Below are 15,491 nucleotides of genomic sequence, written 5' to 3'. Positions count from 1 at the left end.
CACCACAATACATCTAGTTAATATCTGTCACCTTTAATAGATAAAAAAAAATTTTCTTGCGATGAGAACTTTTAGGATCTACTTTTTTGAGCAACTTTCAAATATGCAAAACACTATTATTTATTGAGCACTTATATTGCCAGCCATAGTTCTAAGTTTTTTTTATATGAATCATCAAATTTTACCCTCATAACAGTCCTGTGGGAGTCTAAGGTACTATTAATTATTATCTGCATTTTCATCCAGGTAAAGAAATTACAGCAGAGTTTTTAGCTTGCCCAAGGTGATGGCATTGCAATGGCTATTCTTAACTACTAGTGCCTGACACTGGCCATGAACATGGAAAGACCCTGGGTTAGACAGATATTTAGGAAATTGATTTTTTAAAATATAGAAGTAGAATTTTTAACTTAAGACCAAAGGATTATAGCTCATGAACAGAATAATCACTTAAAAGGTCTTTAGTTGTCAATATCACTTACCCAGAAGCAGATGGGAACAAAAGCAGATTCTAGGATTCATTTCCACATCCCTTCAACTTTTTAGTGCATGAAGTACAAAACCAGAACCCTATATGAATCTATATCATCAAATTCACTGTGAGCCAGATGGACACCTTTTTGCTCACACACACTAGTAAATAATCACATCAACCATTCTGTTATGGAAAAAAAGGAAACAGTGATCTTTCAGCCTAAATAGTTCATAATAAATTCTAATCTGGAGATACTGCGTCAGTCTTTCTGGAACTTTAACAAATGAAATAAATTACTCCCACCCACTATGCGTCTACATCTCTTAAGGTAGTACAGTGACAGGGGGACCCTCACAATGGCAATTTGTGTGTACTGCAGTGTGAGATACAATCCGGTTGTAGCAGATTACCTAAGACAACTATACAACCTCAAAAAATTTGGTGACATAGTTGACAAAGATCAGAAGTAGATCCTGGTGTTTGTAGGAGATGAAAATTAATTTTAGGTAGGATACCTTAAAGCACTTCTGATTATACTTTTTCTGAATGAGTATTGGTGTTTGTGATGGTGCAGGTGGTAGTAAAAAATACCTCGACCACCATTTGGTAGGTCTACCAAATGTTACTACCTGCCAGGCATAATACATACATCTCGTTTATTTCTTAAAACAACCTATCCTGTGGGAAAGTGTTATCACCCTATTTTACTAATAAGGAAATTGAGACTTATTAGATTAAGTAATTTGTGCAAGACTGCTCAGTTAGCAAGTGGCAAAGCTGAGGTTTGAATCTTGGCATGTCTAAATCCAAATCCTCAGCTCTTAACTACAAAGTCACAGTGTGTTTTTATCCAAAATGAGACTTTGAAGATAAGTAATAATTCAAATCAGTAATATTCCTCATCTCTAACTTCTCTAGCACAATAGGTTTTGATCTGAAAGACTGCCTATTTGTTACTATCCAGGAGCATCTCCTTCCTAGAGAAATCTGAGACTGATTATAAGGAACAAGGATGTCTGCACACCAGATGCACCAACTTGAAGGCTCTGAGGTGATTAATTCAGACAGACACAGACACAGACACACACACAAGGGCCTTCAAAAGAATGGTATGTGAATCAGGGAAAATCCAGAGTCCTGATGCAAAAAAGTCTCTTCCAATGTTATAGCAAAGAAAAAATGTTTTAAAAGAGACAACCAAATATAAAGGAACAAATGAAATCTCAGAGTTGAAAGATCTTTATTTAAAATATATAGACTTACCACTAGTACTGAAAATAATTTGCTATATTACAGATGATTCTGTACAACATTATTGCAGCAGGGGTAATATAATGAGGCAAAATTGAAATATTCATTTCATTTTTTAAAAAAATCACTAATTTTCTAGATTTATAGAGCAAAATCTCTGTATTAGTTACAAAACTAATGGCTGAAACTCAGTGGATGAAAATAACAAACATTTATTATCTCACAGTTTCTGTGGGTCAGGAATGGGAGTGGCTTACCTAGGTGGGCTGGCTCAGGGTCTCTCGCAAGATCGCAATAAGGGATCAGGGCTGCAATCATCTCAAGGCTCAACTGCCAGGGAGACCTGCTATTAAGCTCTCTCACATGGCAAGTCTCATGATAAGGAAGCTGGTTCCCTCAGGGTAAGTGATCCCTAGAGTGAGATCACCCAAGAGGGAAACAGGGAAAACAAGCTCTTTAATCTTGGAAGAGACAACAGCCCTTCTGCCATATTCAGCAATCTGCCCAGGTCCAGCGGGCACTCAAGGACAGGGAAATACACAGGGTCTGAATGAATTCTAAGAGGTGGGAATCAGTGGGGCCAGGCTACCTACCACAATTCTCTGTTTGACTTTAAATCCAAAGACTAAATGATTTGTGATGAGACAGACATATTACAAAGGGAGGAGGACTACCCTTTGGGGAGGACTACCCACAAGGGGATGATTTTCTAAAACCCTTGCCTTTATTTTTCCAGTTCAAATATTTACATATCTCTTCATCCAAATGGACACAGTAAAACAGAACTTTGCTCCTTTCTTAAAAATATTCTTATTCCCTTCAATTTGTTAGTATTCAGTCAGTTAGGACCAGGGAATAGTCTTCCAGAAGACAAGGAAAAATATGATTTTTAGTCTCTAAGCCTTATGCTCTATCCATCTTAACATACAAGGGGAGACCCAAACAAACTGGAATTTATCTATAAAAAATTGTGTATTTATTCTTATACATTTAAACTTCAGTCACATTCAAAGTTCTATCCATTTGATGCACTACACCCATTGAAATGTTTTTTCCACTGCTCAAAACAGTCTTTTGAACTCGTCAATTTTGATGCATTTTAGTGCTTCTGTTGGTTTTTGTTTCACCTCTTCCACATTGGCAAAACCCAGTGAAGACTTTTTTCTTCCAAGGAAACAAACAAACAAATGAAAAACAATAGGGAGGGTGGGGCACAGGGGCCAAGCTGTTTTTGGTCAAAAACTGCTCAACTGTCAGTGTGGTGGGGGCAGGTATGCTCCTAAATCACCCATCATGAAATGCGCAAATGCACTGAATGAATCTTCAAAAAAAATCACTGAAGCCAAACACAGCCTCTCACAATAACACCAACCTGTGCACTGATACCGATGGGTTCCTAGAACACTCATCTAGCAAGGGAAGCCTTTACTACAAGGGGACCACCCTCCAGAAGATAATTCTGGGGGTCTTTTTAGTTCCCCCTCATATGTACACACTTCTGTGTACACTTTTAGACAAATATAACTGTGTTACAGAACTCAATCACAAATGAGAACACAAACTATCAGGTTTAACAAGCAAAAAATTTCCAGAAATATATTTAAGAGAAAAATTTCACAATTTTTATAATATGCTCTAGTCCTCCTTAATGAACACAATAAAAGTAAAATGGAAAATGATTTATATAAACTTTATGCTATTACATACATCTACCTGGTGATAGGATTAAGTAAAATAAAACAAATATAGCAACATTTTGTGATATCAGGATGCAAATTACTTGATTCAAATTAGATAGTATTATAATCAGCAGTTCATAACTACTTTTCCACTACTGCTTACCTATTCAAAACCTAATGTATCCTGGCAGTATTATTATGGGCAAAATAGTTTGATTTTTTAAAAAGATCTGTACTTTGGGCAAGCAAATGATAAAACAAAGTATATTCTGTCTGTTCAGTTCATGCTTGTTCCTTAAGAAAACATATTCCAAAGTGGCTACTATCAAATTATTTTCATACTACTGCATAAAGGAAATTGCTTGAAATGTTCAATAGAGTACTTCTCCTGTGGAGTCTACTCAAAAAATGCCTACTCTTGAATCTGTGACTTTGAGAAAGATAATGCAGGCTATAAAAAGTGTCAGAATTAATAGCTATGATTGCTGCTGAAATTGCTTTATAATTAGGATTGGCTAAGATCTGGCTCCAAGAAAGGACACTGCAATGGCACAGGCTTTTATACACAAGCCCTCCAAGCCCCTGATTTTTAGCTGTAAAAGGGATTTAAAGTACCTGATTCCAAAAGACATCTGTAGGAATCTTTTAAAAGAATTTAAAGCATGACAAACACTCCTCATTTGGTCTTTTGTTACTACCCCCAACTGGCTCTAAAGAGAAGAACTCACAGCTGAATATTGAGAGGCTTGTATTAAGATTCCATGGATCTAAAAACTTGAATATTACCATCACTTGTACCAGGCCTAAGGGCCGTAGTATTATTTCTTTAGGAGTAAGTTGTTATAACAGTTTGGTGAGGGGAAGGGGAGGGTGACTGTACAATCATATGACTTATTGCCACTAATTCCCTATCCAATCAGAGCACATGCAAAAAGAAAGTGTAGAGGTGTGCTTTTCAGAGCAGAAAATGAAGGAAAGTGGCTTGAGTTCTATTTGAGGAAGTTACCCAGCAGAGTAGGAGGACCTAAGGGAATCTGGAGAGTAAAACCCATTGAAGAGAAGGCACAGAAAGCAGGACTGGGGGAGGGGTATACAAAAAGACAATCTCCCTTTCCACTTTTGCCCAAGATAGATGAGGGGCATTTAGAACAAAAGCAAAACTTACAGCACAGATGGGATCTTGTAAATGGAGAAAAGAAGGGGAGAGATGCAGGAATTCTCCTGCCCTTTGCTGTAAGCTAATTACTTATGGCCGAGCCATTTCACACCATCCCTTACTTACAAAAATATGAACTGTGTTTACGTGGTATGGTGTGTAAACATAGGAACCTGAACTAATTTTTAACCCATCTTTTCACTTTTCACTTATTAGAGAAGTGGTTTGATTTCACATGCTTTTTGTTCTGTATTTACACTATAGCCCAAGGATTTCCCAACTACAAAGGATAAATAGACATCATTTTACATTTGTCTATATGATTCAGGGGAAACAGACAACTTTCAAAACATGTCTGCACCACTTTTTTACAACTAGGACCAAATTTCAGTTGCATATTAATTTAATTTTCCTTTATTTTGATGGAACAAGCAAATAAATCAAAATTAGATTTGACAAGATTGGAAAGAGAGCCCCTTCTCAAGTGACCAGTGATGTCAAGGGAGCTACAGTGTCCTGATTCTTTATTCTTTAATATGTGCATAGGACTATGAGGGTAATTCAGAGTAGGAAAACCCTCTCCATGGCTCACTATGGGAGTTGATCAGACTTATATCCTAGTAATAGATGAGGTGTAAATTATGATTTGTTACCTAAAAAACCCCTTGAACATAGTGGCTCATTACAACTGTTTATTCTGTAGCTTCTGATCGTGATAATTCCACTCATGCTTCTGAAGTTTAGCACCTTGGGCTGGGTTCAGCTGAGCTCACTGCATCAGTAGTCACGTTGGGACCACTGATCTGGAGGAGCCTCAGCTGAGATGTTGCATCTGTTCCATGTGGTCTGTCATCCTCCAGTGGGATACTTCACGTGGTAGTGGCAGGGTTCCAAGAAAGTAGTTAGAAGCCAAAAGGTCTCCTGAGGTCCATGCTTGGAGTGCACATAACATTACTTCCACCACAGTCTACTGGCTGCCCAGTCTATTGTATTCAAAGGGCAGGATAATAGACTTCATTTCTCAATGGCAGGTGCTATAAAGAATTGTAGCCATTTTTGCGATTTACTGCAAAAACTCTGAGGCAGATTCTATCCAGGAAAACATACCTGTTCTCTATACTGGACCAGATACCTGTTAATTTTAAATGCCCCCTCTCTAGAGAAACTAATTAATACAGCTTTGGTATGTACTCAGACAAGTGCTGGAAAAGATTACTTATAAATGTTTCTTTCATCATAGAAAATTAAAATTGAAATAATTTGCAAATAATAAAAAAAATCCAATAATTTAGTACATCCAAAGTATTGAACTTTAAATGAACATTTCTCTGTGCCCAGTAAAGTACCAAGTATCCATAATTTCCTGAAAGCGTGTTGTCATAAAATGCTTGATAATATATATAGTTACCTATTAAATGGTTTGAATATCTGTAAAGGATTTCTCTCCCTTTACACTGATTTCTTGATAATAATTATAATACATGTTTACTGTTGACACCATATTTTGTGCTTTAAAATGTTCATCTCCATTATCCTAATGCCCCTGGTAAGGTAAATGGCAGTAACCCATATTCAGATAAGGACCCTGATGTTTGGAGGGTTAAGTAATTTTGCCAAATTCACACAGCTAGTAAGTACCAGGTCTAAGAACTGAACCCAAGATTCTGAAGCCGGTAATCAACCTTGCTGCAATGTCCGCTAGAGCTCCAACCTTTTGCGTAAGGTATCCAATGATCCAAGGAAGTTGAAAAATATGTGGAATCAACATGGTCCCAACCCACAAGGGGAGGAAAGCACACATCAGCTAAAACCCCACTGTGACATTTCCTCCTCTATATCAAGAGAGATGACACAGTGTATTAAATAAGAATCAAAATTAGGATAGAGGTATAGATCCTCAACTGTAGGCTAGGCTCCTGTACTAGCTCATTGAAACGTTTCCTTAATTCAAATCTGCAACCTGGAAAAATGACAAATTACTGATGAGTATGTACCTTGTTTTTATTTTAGAAGAGTCAAAACTGAAAATGTAATAGTATGAATACCAAGAATTTAGAATTTTTGCAGCCATGTTCTTTTGGTTCATGCTATTTATTCTTCCTACAATGCCTTTTTTTGGTCTAATGAAACTGAATTTATCCTATAGGAGTTATTCTCAATGTTGCTTCCTCCATAAAATACTCCCAACCCACACAATTAAAATTTATTACTTCTGCTTCTGAGGTCATAATAGTGGTTTGTATTTGTTATTGCAGCACTACTCAAAGTGTGGCAGTCCATGGCAAGCAACATAAAGAGGCTGAGAATAAAGCAACTAGGAATTATTAAGCAATTTGATTAAGCATTTAATAATTTTTTTAAATTGGCCTTTAGTCTGTCCTTTTTTTTTTAGTAATTCATTTTTATTGTTTTTAAAAATACAGGTCCACAATAGATTCAGAGTATTTTTTAAATGGTTCTGCACCACAGGTTTTTTGAGAAACATCATATTATAGCATTTATTTAATTCTACCCAGCATTGTAGTTAATTTATATTTTGTCTTGCCCACCTGCTGACTTGCCTGGTTGCCTTTCTTATCTGCCAAAGCTGATACTACAGTTGTGGCAGGGGGAGGGCGGGGGTACAAGTTCAACAGGTGATACTAATAGAAATAGAGTTGAGATTGTTCTGTAGTCTTACATTTAAACTCCCCTCTTAGTATTCTCTATGAAAAACAAAAGGTAACTTTCTTTCGTTTAGCTCCCAACTATTTTTATTGTAGGCCGGTATGTCATAAGGAAAACAAAACAAAACAAAGCAATTTTTTACTTTTACTTTGTGACTCATTCTATCAGGGCTTTCATAATGTTATTCATAGAAACAAAAAAAATCCATCTAATGTCTGCATGATCAGTTTTCAAGGACACATGGTATCACTTTATCTTCAAACAAAGCAAGAACAAGTTCAATGTGGCTACCAACTTATTAATAGACTCAGCACCAAGGCATTTGTCTGAGGCTTTCAGCCTCCTTTTTGTTAGGCTCACTGGTGAGATAAAAAGCTGGACACATGGAAACCCCTTTTATAATTTTGCATGGTTATTATAGTGACCAGAATGTGACTATAATAAAAACAAACTGAATCATTTATGATTTGAGGACAATCCAGCATTTCAGAGATTAAATATATGTACACAGTAGTAGCCTTGTTGTTATTTAGCAGATGAGATCTCAGCACTTCTCATTGCCTGGCTTCTCTTACCCTTTAAGCTTTGCTTAACCCTGAGCAGTCCCCCATTCTTAACAGAATACCTAAAGATCAGAGAAAGTGGCAATCTTAAACTATGCTCTTATCCTTTTGTAAATATGTCTAAAATAAGCAGTGATACCTAGAATCATCCAAGTTTTATAACTATGCTCTCAGAGTGACAGAAACATGAAATGCTTTCCTAGCTCTGTTCCCAATTATATACCTAGTGAGTTTCTTGTGGTTTTTTATCCTGTACCACCTTCTGCTGTTTTCTAATATTTTTGGCAATGAGTAGTGATTATACTGGTGGGTTGAGAAAGAAAAAAGAGAAAAGCAAGTGAAGTCATTTTAGGGTCACAGCATGAACTTGCATTAGAAAATTATAGTCATACATACCCTTATCTCTTTCATTCCCAATTATATAAGTAGGAAGTTGGGTAGATTGGACACTTAGAAAAAACAAACAAACAAACAAGTAAAACTACTCTAAATTTGACTGGAGTTTTTTATAGGAGAGTCAAAGATTGCATCTGGAGAGTTGAAAAGCATAACATCTAAATTTAAATCTCTATTAACAGTGCTTCAGACAATTTTTTAAATCCTCATCTGAGGACATGCTTATTGATTTTAGAGAGAGTGGAAAAGAGGGAGAGAAAGAAACATCAACATCATCAACACTGATAGGTTGACTCTCATAAAGGCCCCAACCTCTGACCAGACTCAGGACAGAAGCCTGCAACCCAGGCATGCACCCAGACTGGGAATTGAACCTTCGACCTTTCAGTTTACAGGCAATGCTCCAACTGAGCCACACTGGCCAGGAATCTTAAGACAAATTTTGGTACATGAATATTCACAGAGAAACAGGGGTGAACTTAATCTATTACCAAATAATTTTTTCTAATATCTTGAAAATCTATGAGGTTTTGAAACCCATTTTTAATTTGGTTAGTCTTTTTTTCTATTATCCTCTCCTTAAAAAAGTTGATTTCATAATTTATAATTTTCATGATGTCCTCTGAGCAACACCATTTGTAAAAAGCAAAATAATTTCCTATGTGTACTGTATGTTAATGATCTAGTAGACAGATTTTTAAAAATCATAGTTTTAGTTACCATGGTAGTAGTTACCAAACACAAATCAGTAATGACTGCCAACAGGAAACACAACCCATGAATGACTCTTTTATAATCAGGAAGAAGGCTTAGTTTATGTTTATATGGGTGTAAGGTTGTAATTACTACAGCCTTCTTCATTTACGAGCTTTTTCACATTTTAGTACATAAAGCTGCTTTCTCATTTCTTTTCCATTTGTCATTACTTAAGATAAATGAAATAAGAATCCTACTTACAAAGTTTGCAAAACCAGGAATGAATGCCAGGAATCACTCTGTGTTAGAGGACTAGTTGCATGGCTGACATGTAAAGAGTTCACCAGTGGGAGTCATCTCAGTTGTGCTTACTTTCCATCATTTACTTTGTCATTTATTTTCACTCACTTTTTTATTCTATTATTCCTCTCAGCAGTGTCAAGTTCTGTGTTCCAAGGTACATTGTCCTTTCTGTTCATACCATACCCCAGAGTCTACCACAGTGCTTAGCACAGAGGACTCACACAGTTTTTAAGTGAATCATTGTATTTGGAAAGTGATAACTTTTAAAGACAAACAAACAAACAAAAAATCTCCATTATTTTTCATTTTCCTGTAAGTAAATATCAAGGAAAGTAACACATCACTCCTAGGCTTACATGACTTAGGCTAATGGATCAGTCTATGTCCCCCTGAAGCTTCATACAACAGACTTATATCAATTAAATTTAACATGTTCAAATACCCCACAAATATTAAAAAGGTGAGCTAATTAAGCAAACACAAGTTGAAAAATAGCTAAGATTTATACGAAACTATTCAATTTAGTACACTATGGCATTTCATTCAAAACATACATATTTTCATACATTCTTGGCTTGTGTGATTTCTAAGCACTGTGGAACTTTATTATGTTTACAGACTATTGATAATATTTTCTGCAGTCAAAAAGAGTCATAAGATTTGAAGAAATCTTGGAAATCACTTGGTTCCTCTACTGATTTTTGTAGATATGGAAACAGATCCAAAGTAGCCAACATCACAAAATCTAGAGTGGATCCAGATCTACCAACTCTTAGTCCAGAGTGATTTTAACAATATATTGATAAACAGAAATGAGAGAGCTAATATACCACACAGCTTTCCATACACTACAGCTCTTTACATATACTGGGTACTTTCTGATATTTTCTAATTTTTGAACACACTGTCGTGATTTGGTTTGTAAAAACAACTTTTATTCAAATCAGCATCAGACCAAACTGTATTTTTACTTCTAGTGCTCAGAAAAATAACATAGGAAATAGTTGTCTCTTATCATTTATCACTAAATAATAATTTGAGAATGATTACCAATTTATCATTCTCTTTCTACTAAGTAGGCCCTTCAAAGCAATCCTTGTTGCGCTCTGATTGTTCAAAATTTAAATTCCATGGGCTTATGTAATGCTGCTATAATCTTGTAGCTCAGTGAAAGCCTCATAAAATAGTGGACCATTTTGGTATTTCTCACTGCTTCTTAATGGATGCTTTTGTATAAAGAATGGGAAAGTTAAAACAATGACAACAACAAAAAAACAGTTCTCCTATCTAGCATTGAGTGTTTCTTTGTTTTTTTAACTGCTTTATTCTTTGCTGTCTGGTATGACATTCCAGTGGCACTTTGAGCACTTTGCTGCTAGGGAAAGGAGAGGTTGAGCCTACCATGCTATGTGTAAGGCTTTCTCTAAACTCTGGAGTTCACCAAGTAGAACGTACTCTTCTACAGCCCAACTGTGAGTGTCCCTATACAGTTTCAGATGCCCCTGGTTGAAAGTCCAAAGCAGAGAGCCAAATATGGGGTCACTATTGTTCAGGAGCATATTAAATAGGTAGGAGGCAAAACAGCTCCCAAGAAAAGTTGGGAAGTTGGAAGAATATTATAAGATACAGTCCAGAATATTATTGGAGGTTATGGTATTCCTATGCCTGTAAAACTCCCCCAAAAGTTCTTTTTCATGATACTTCTACTTTATTTAGATTCTGTCTCAGTCCAAAGAAGGTCAATGGCAACTTACACAAAAAGGAATACACAAAATATGGATAAAGTGTAAATAAAATATAAAAAAAAGTAGGGTGGTAATTTTATTGGAATAGAAATTACCTCCTCCAATATAATTCTTTTAAACAAGTAAAAATGTTAAAATATACCTTATGTTATTTCTCTTTTTATATTAAGGTAATTCATTCACCATATATTTTATGAGCAAGGCAGTGATATAAGAAGAGTTGGAGGCTGGGTTTCATGATGGAAGGAGCATAAATTCTGAAGACTATGGTTAAGATCATAGGTTCTGCCAGGTTCAGATTAACCTATCGAAGCCTCAGTTTCTTTATCCTTAAAATGAGGCTAACGTCTACTATATGAGATTATTTTTGAACAGCACACAAGTAGCTATGCAAGTATAAATATGAATCCTTTTTTCAATAAGCTTGCAGTCTAGCTAAGAAAACTATAATCTAGAACAGTCATTTTCAACCAGCGTGCCAGAGAATTTTTAAAACATGCAATACCTGACTTTAGTCAGGAGCACAGACCTGTTTTCCCCTAGATTTTGAAATAAAAAAATGAAAACAGCCAAGGCAACAATAGCCATCTGGTGCAAATGAATTAAAATTATACCTATTTTTTGTCAAATCAAAAACTATATTTTTGGGTGTGCCATAGAATTTTAGTAATTAGTTTCTGTATGCTATGAGATGAAAAAGGTTAAAGACTGCTGATCTAGAGGGAGAAAGTGATGAGTGTCCTAAGAAAGATTTCATGGAAGATGCTGCATGGCAGGGGTGCCTTGAGGGATGAGTAAGATTTAGTATTGAAGATAGGCAAGCAAAGTCAAGAGGTGAGGCAGTGGTACACAGTTAATAGCCAGTTGAGATACAAATACTCAATTCTACTTCATAGTACAGCAGAATGGAACAATATCAATAGAAAACCTACTATAGTTCTATGCAAAAACAATATTCAGGGCAAGTTAGAGAAAGTGACTTTTCATATTGAACTAATGTAATGAATCACATCATTGGTTAGAAGAGTGTAAAGCCAAGATGAGGACTAATTTACTTCCTTCTGTACTTGTTCTAAGAGGCAGAGTAAACTGTCTCTATGGCAGAGCCCTGGAAGTAGCTTGCCCTGCCATTCCAATACCACCAGCCTTGCCACTGATTCTTGCAGCAAGAAGGGTTTCAAGCAGAAATCCAACTATACATATAGCTGGATTGTGAGCATCGAGGTCACTATATACCGTACTTGCCTTTTCCACTTCAATCAGGGAACACCTAAGAGAAAATGTTCATTCAAATTTCTAATAGAAATAACGTCTGTGGCTCAGTACTCTATTTCCAACTGCAACCCCCTGGTTTCACTTTTTTTTTTTTTTTGCCTAATGACAGAAGCTTTTAAAACAAGTTTGGATGCTAAGAAAGGAGATTTTTTCAGTGGCCTGTAATCTTTAAAGTACATCTCATCTTTTAAAAATAAAATGAAAGGAACAAAGAAAAGGGTACTAGAAAAAAATGTAAGATGTTAGGAAGAATCAAGACAGAAGTTATAAGGAAAAATGAGTATGCCCTCAAGCAATTCCAGGCAGCATATGGAAATTACTGGAGTTCTTTTTCCTTCTAGAATGGTTCTCTTTCTCTATGGAATGTTTTTTTTTTAATTTTTAATTTTTATTGTTATTCAATTACAGTTGTCTGCCTTTTCTCCCCATCCCTCCACCCCCTCTCTGGTATGTTTTTAAAGAAAAAAAAAAGGTACTCAAAAAGGTACTCTTACTCTCATGAGAAAGTAACACGAAATAAAAGAAAACAGCTGGCTGTGGTCCATGATTTACCATTCACCCCAAAATGAGACTCTTTCTGCTTTTTAAAGGCCATTGTTTTTTCCAAATAAACACAGGCTCTACTTACACAAAGTCAATTATAATGAAGAGACTGAAGACATTAAGGAACAAGTCGAGATGCATCATTCAGAAGACAGGGCAAAGACATAGAAGTCAAATTCTATTTTAAAATATTATTAAAACAAAAACTCTGTATAACCAAACTAGCTCTCACATCCTAGCAACAGCTCACTTACTTCAAACAAAACAAAATATAGTAAAATCTAATTATAAAAACCCCTTGTCTTTGTGATAGCAGGTTTTAACTGGTAATCAATCCAAAAGTGCGCAAATGATATGCACACCAACTTCTTTTATAAACTAAGAATCCTATAATAGGATCATCCACTTGGGTTGTGGAATAAAGACAACCCTCTTTAGTTCTTCTTATACAAAATGTCAATGAAAAAAAAAAATAACACCTTTAATCTGTAAGGAAAATTCCTTAAGAAATCAGCAGTATAAGGGTTTTAGAGGAAAAAAATGTCACATATCTTAAAACAGAAATCAAATTTAGTTTTCTTTAAATGGTTGGTTATGTCTTTGTTCCAACTTTCAACCTGGCTTTTTAAAAGTCACATTCAAACTATTATTTTTCTTGTCTGCCCAAGCCTAAAAGGGAAACCTGAAAATTATCTAGGTATTCACAATAGGGTGAGAGGGCTCTGCCAGTAGATCGAGATAATTTTGTAATGTTTCCTTCTTCTGGTATGTTAGAAAACAATTTCTAAAGGGAATGAATTTTTTTCCCCTTATGGTTGTTTTTGTTCATTTGTTTCTTTGTTTTTAGATTAGGGCTAACACTATAAAAATGTATTCCTGGATCTCCAATCTTTGCCCTGGAAAACTGTGTGAAATCCACAGAACATCAATTCTTTCAAGGGGCCTGCCTACGAAGGCACAGAGAGGGTATGGTTAGCAGTCAAACTGGACATTTTGGGGCCTTTTAGTAGTTTCCAACTTACTGGTTGAGAACAAAGTAGTGAAACAAGGATTTGTTATTGTCATGAGATTATCTGCAAAAGTTTTAAATTTATGGCTTTCTTTTTGGGGGGAGAAAAGGAGGAGGATTAGAAAGAAGGATATGATTCTCAGTCAAAAAGATTACCTTTTAAAGTAAAGGGGAGATGATGGAGAATAATTACACCATATATCTAGGGCATTATTTATCATAGTCCACATTTTAAAACTAAGGAGATTGTTTATAAATAATGTCTGAATTTTTCCCTTCCAAGCACGAAGTTAACTCTTAACTTAGAATTTTTTCTCTTGGAATTATTCCTTCTTTGTCTCAAATACTTTTTTAAAAAGTTAAATTTATTGGGTTACATTGGTCAATAAAATTATATAGGTTTCAAGTATACAATTGTATGATACATCATCTGTATAGTGCATTGTGTGCCCATCACCAAAAGTCAAATCTTCTTCCATCACCATATTCAAATACTTTCAAAATCACTTTTGGGTGTTGACTTTTTTTTCCTTTAAGTAGACTTTATTTTTCAGAGCAGTGTTAAGTTCAAGCAAAATTGAGCAAAAGGCAATATCCATCCCACACACACATAGCTGTCCCCAGTATCAATATTCTACACCAGAGTGGTATATTTGTAACAACTGATGAAGCTACAGTGACACAACATTATCCCCTGAAGTCCATAATTTTTACTAGGGTTCATTCTCAGTGTTGTTTAGTCTATGGGTTTTGACAAATACAGCATCCAGCACACATAACACCCATTTTTATTACAAAATCTTTTATTACAAAGTCACAAGCATGTAATTCTGTAACATAACAATATCACACTCAAGCACACCATACGACACTTCAGGTGAACTGTTCAAATTGCTGTCCATCTCATGCGAGATATTCATGTACCCTACAACCACACTTAAGCAAGCCTTACTTCTGCCAGACCCTATACATAATCACATGTATCCACCATCATAAATATTCTCTGCTTCACTATTCAGCCCTCCCTCTCCTACCAAAGGATGTTGACTTTTAAAAGTAATTTTAGAATCAATATTTATAAGCATGGACAAGACCGTCAAAATTTTAGACAACTACTAAATTAAGTAACTGTTACCCACTTAAAAACAAAATAAACAGTGTTCAACAGAAAGAGCAACCAAAATGTTTTCTTAGTGGTAAGCAAAATTAACAAAAAAATAGTGTCCTTTCACTGCAAATAACAGAATTAAGAAACCAAGTGGAAAAAGACTAGAATGCAATCACACTACTCTTTAAATTTACATTATCACTGAACCAGTGTGGCACAGAGGACTGGGCACCAATTTACATTACTTCTTCCTGTCCTTGGATTCCATTTTGAATGTTGTTTCTCATAGGCATGATCTGTTTTCCCACTTTCTAACCTAATATTTTGCATTCCAATTTTGGGCAAGAATTGAATGCTCAGGTCAGGAATTTTCTCTTTAGAAGATAAAATGTGGCAATATTAGCAACCATAGAGGGCAAGGGAAGAAAATTAGGTTCTCTTCTCTCTCTGCAAAATTTCCTTCCCTATTTGATAAGAGACAGCTGGCTTAAATTTACCGCAAAGTAAATATGAGCAATTTCTTGGAAAGAAACCTTTACACACACATTATACCGGAATGTGACATCAGTGGAATCTGACATCAGCATTCCATTTGAGTCACAGTCTGGTCCCCACCCCTTCCTCC

At 35.6% G+C, this 15,491-nt stretch overlaps 1 protein-coding gene across 1 annotated transcript in view; it reads right to left on the bottom strand.

The window, feature by feature from the left end:
• The window catches only part of TES (testin LIM domain protein), a 59,776-nt gene that overhangs the window by 43,327 nt on the left and 958 nt on the right, over positions 1–15,491 (bottom strand). The window lies entirely within an intron of this gene.

This window comes from Desmodus rotundus, chromosome 6 (genome assembly GCF_022682495.2).
Source record: "Desmodus rotundus isolate HL8 chromosome 6, HLdesRot8A.1, whole genome shotgun sequence".
NCBI lineage: Eukaryota > Metazoa > Chordata > Mammalia > Chiroptera > Phyllostomidae > Desmodus > Desmodus rotundus.
This window is presented reverse-complemented; position numbering and strand designations above follow the sequence as displayed.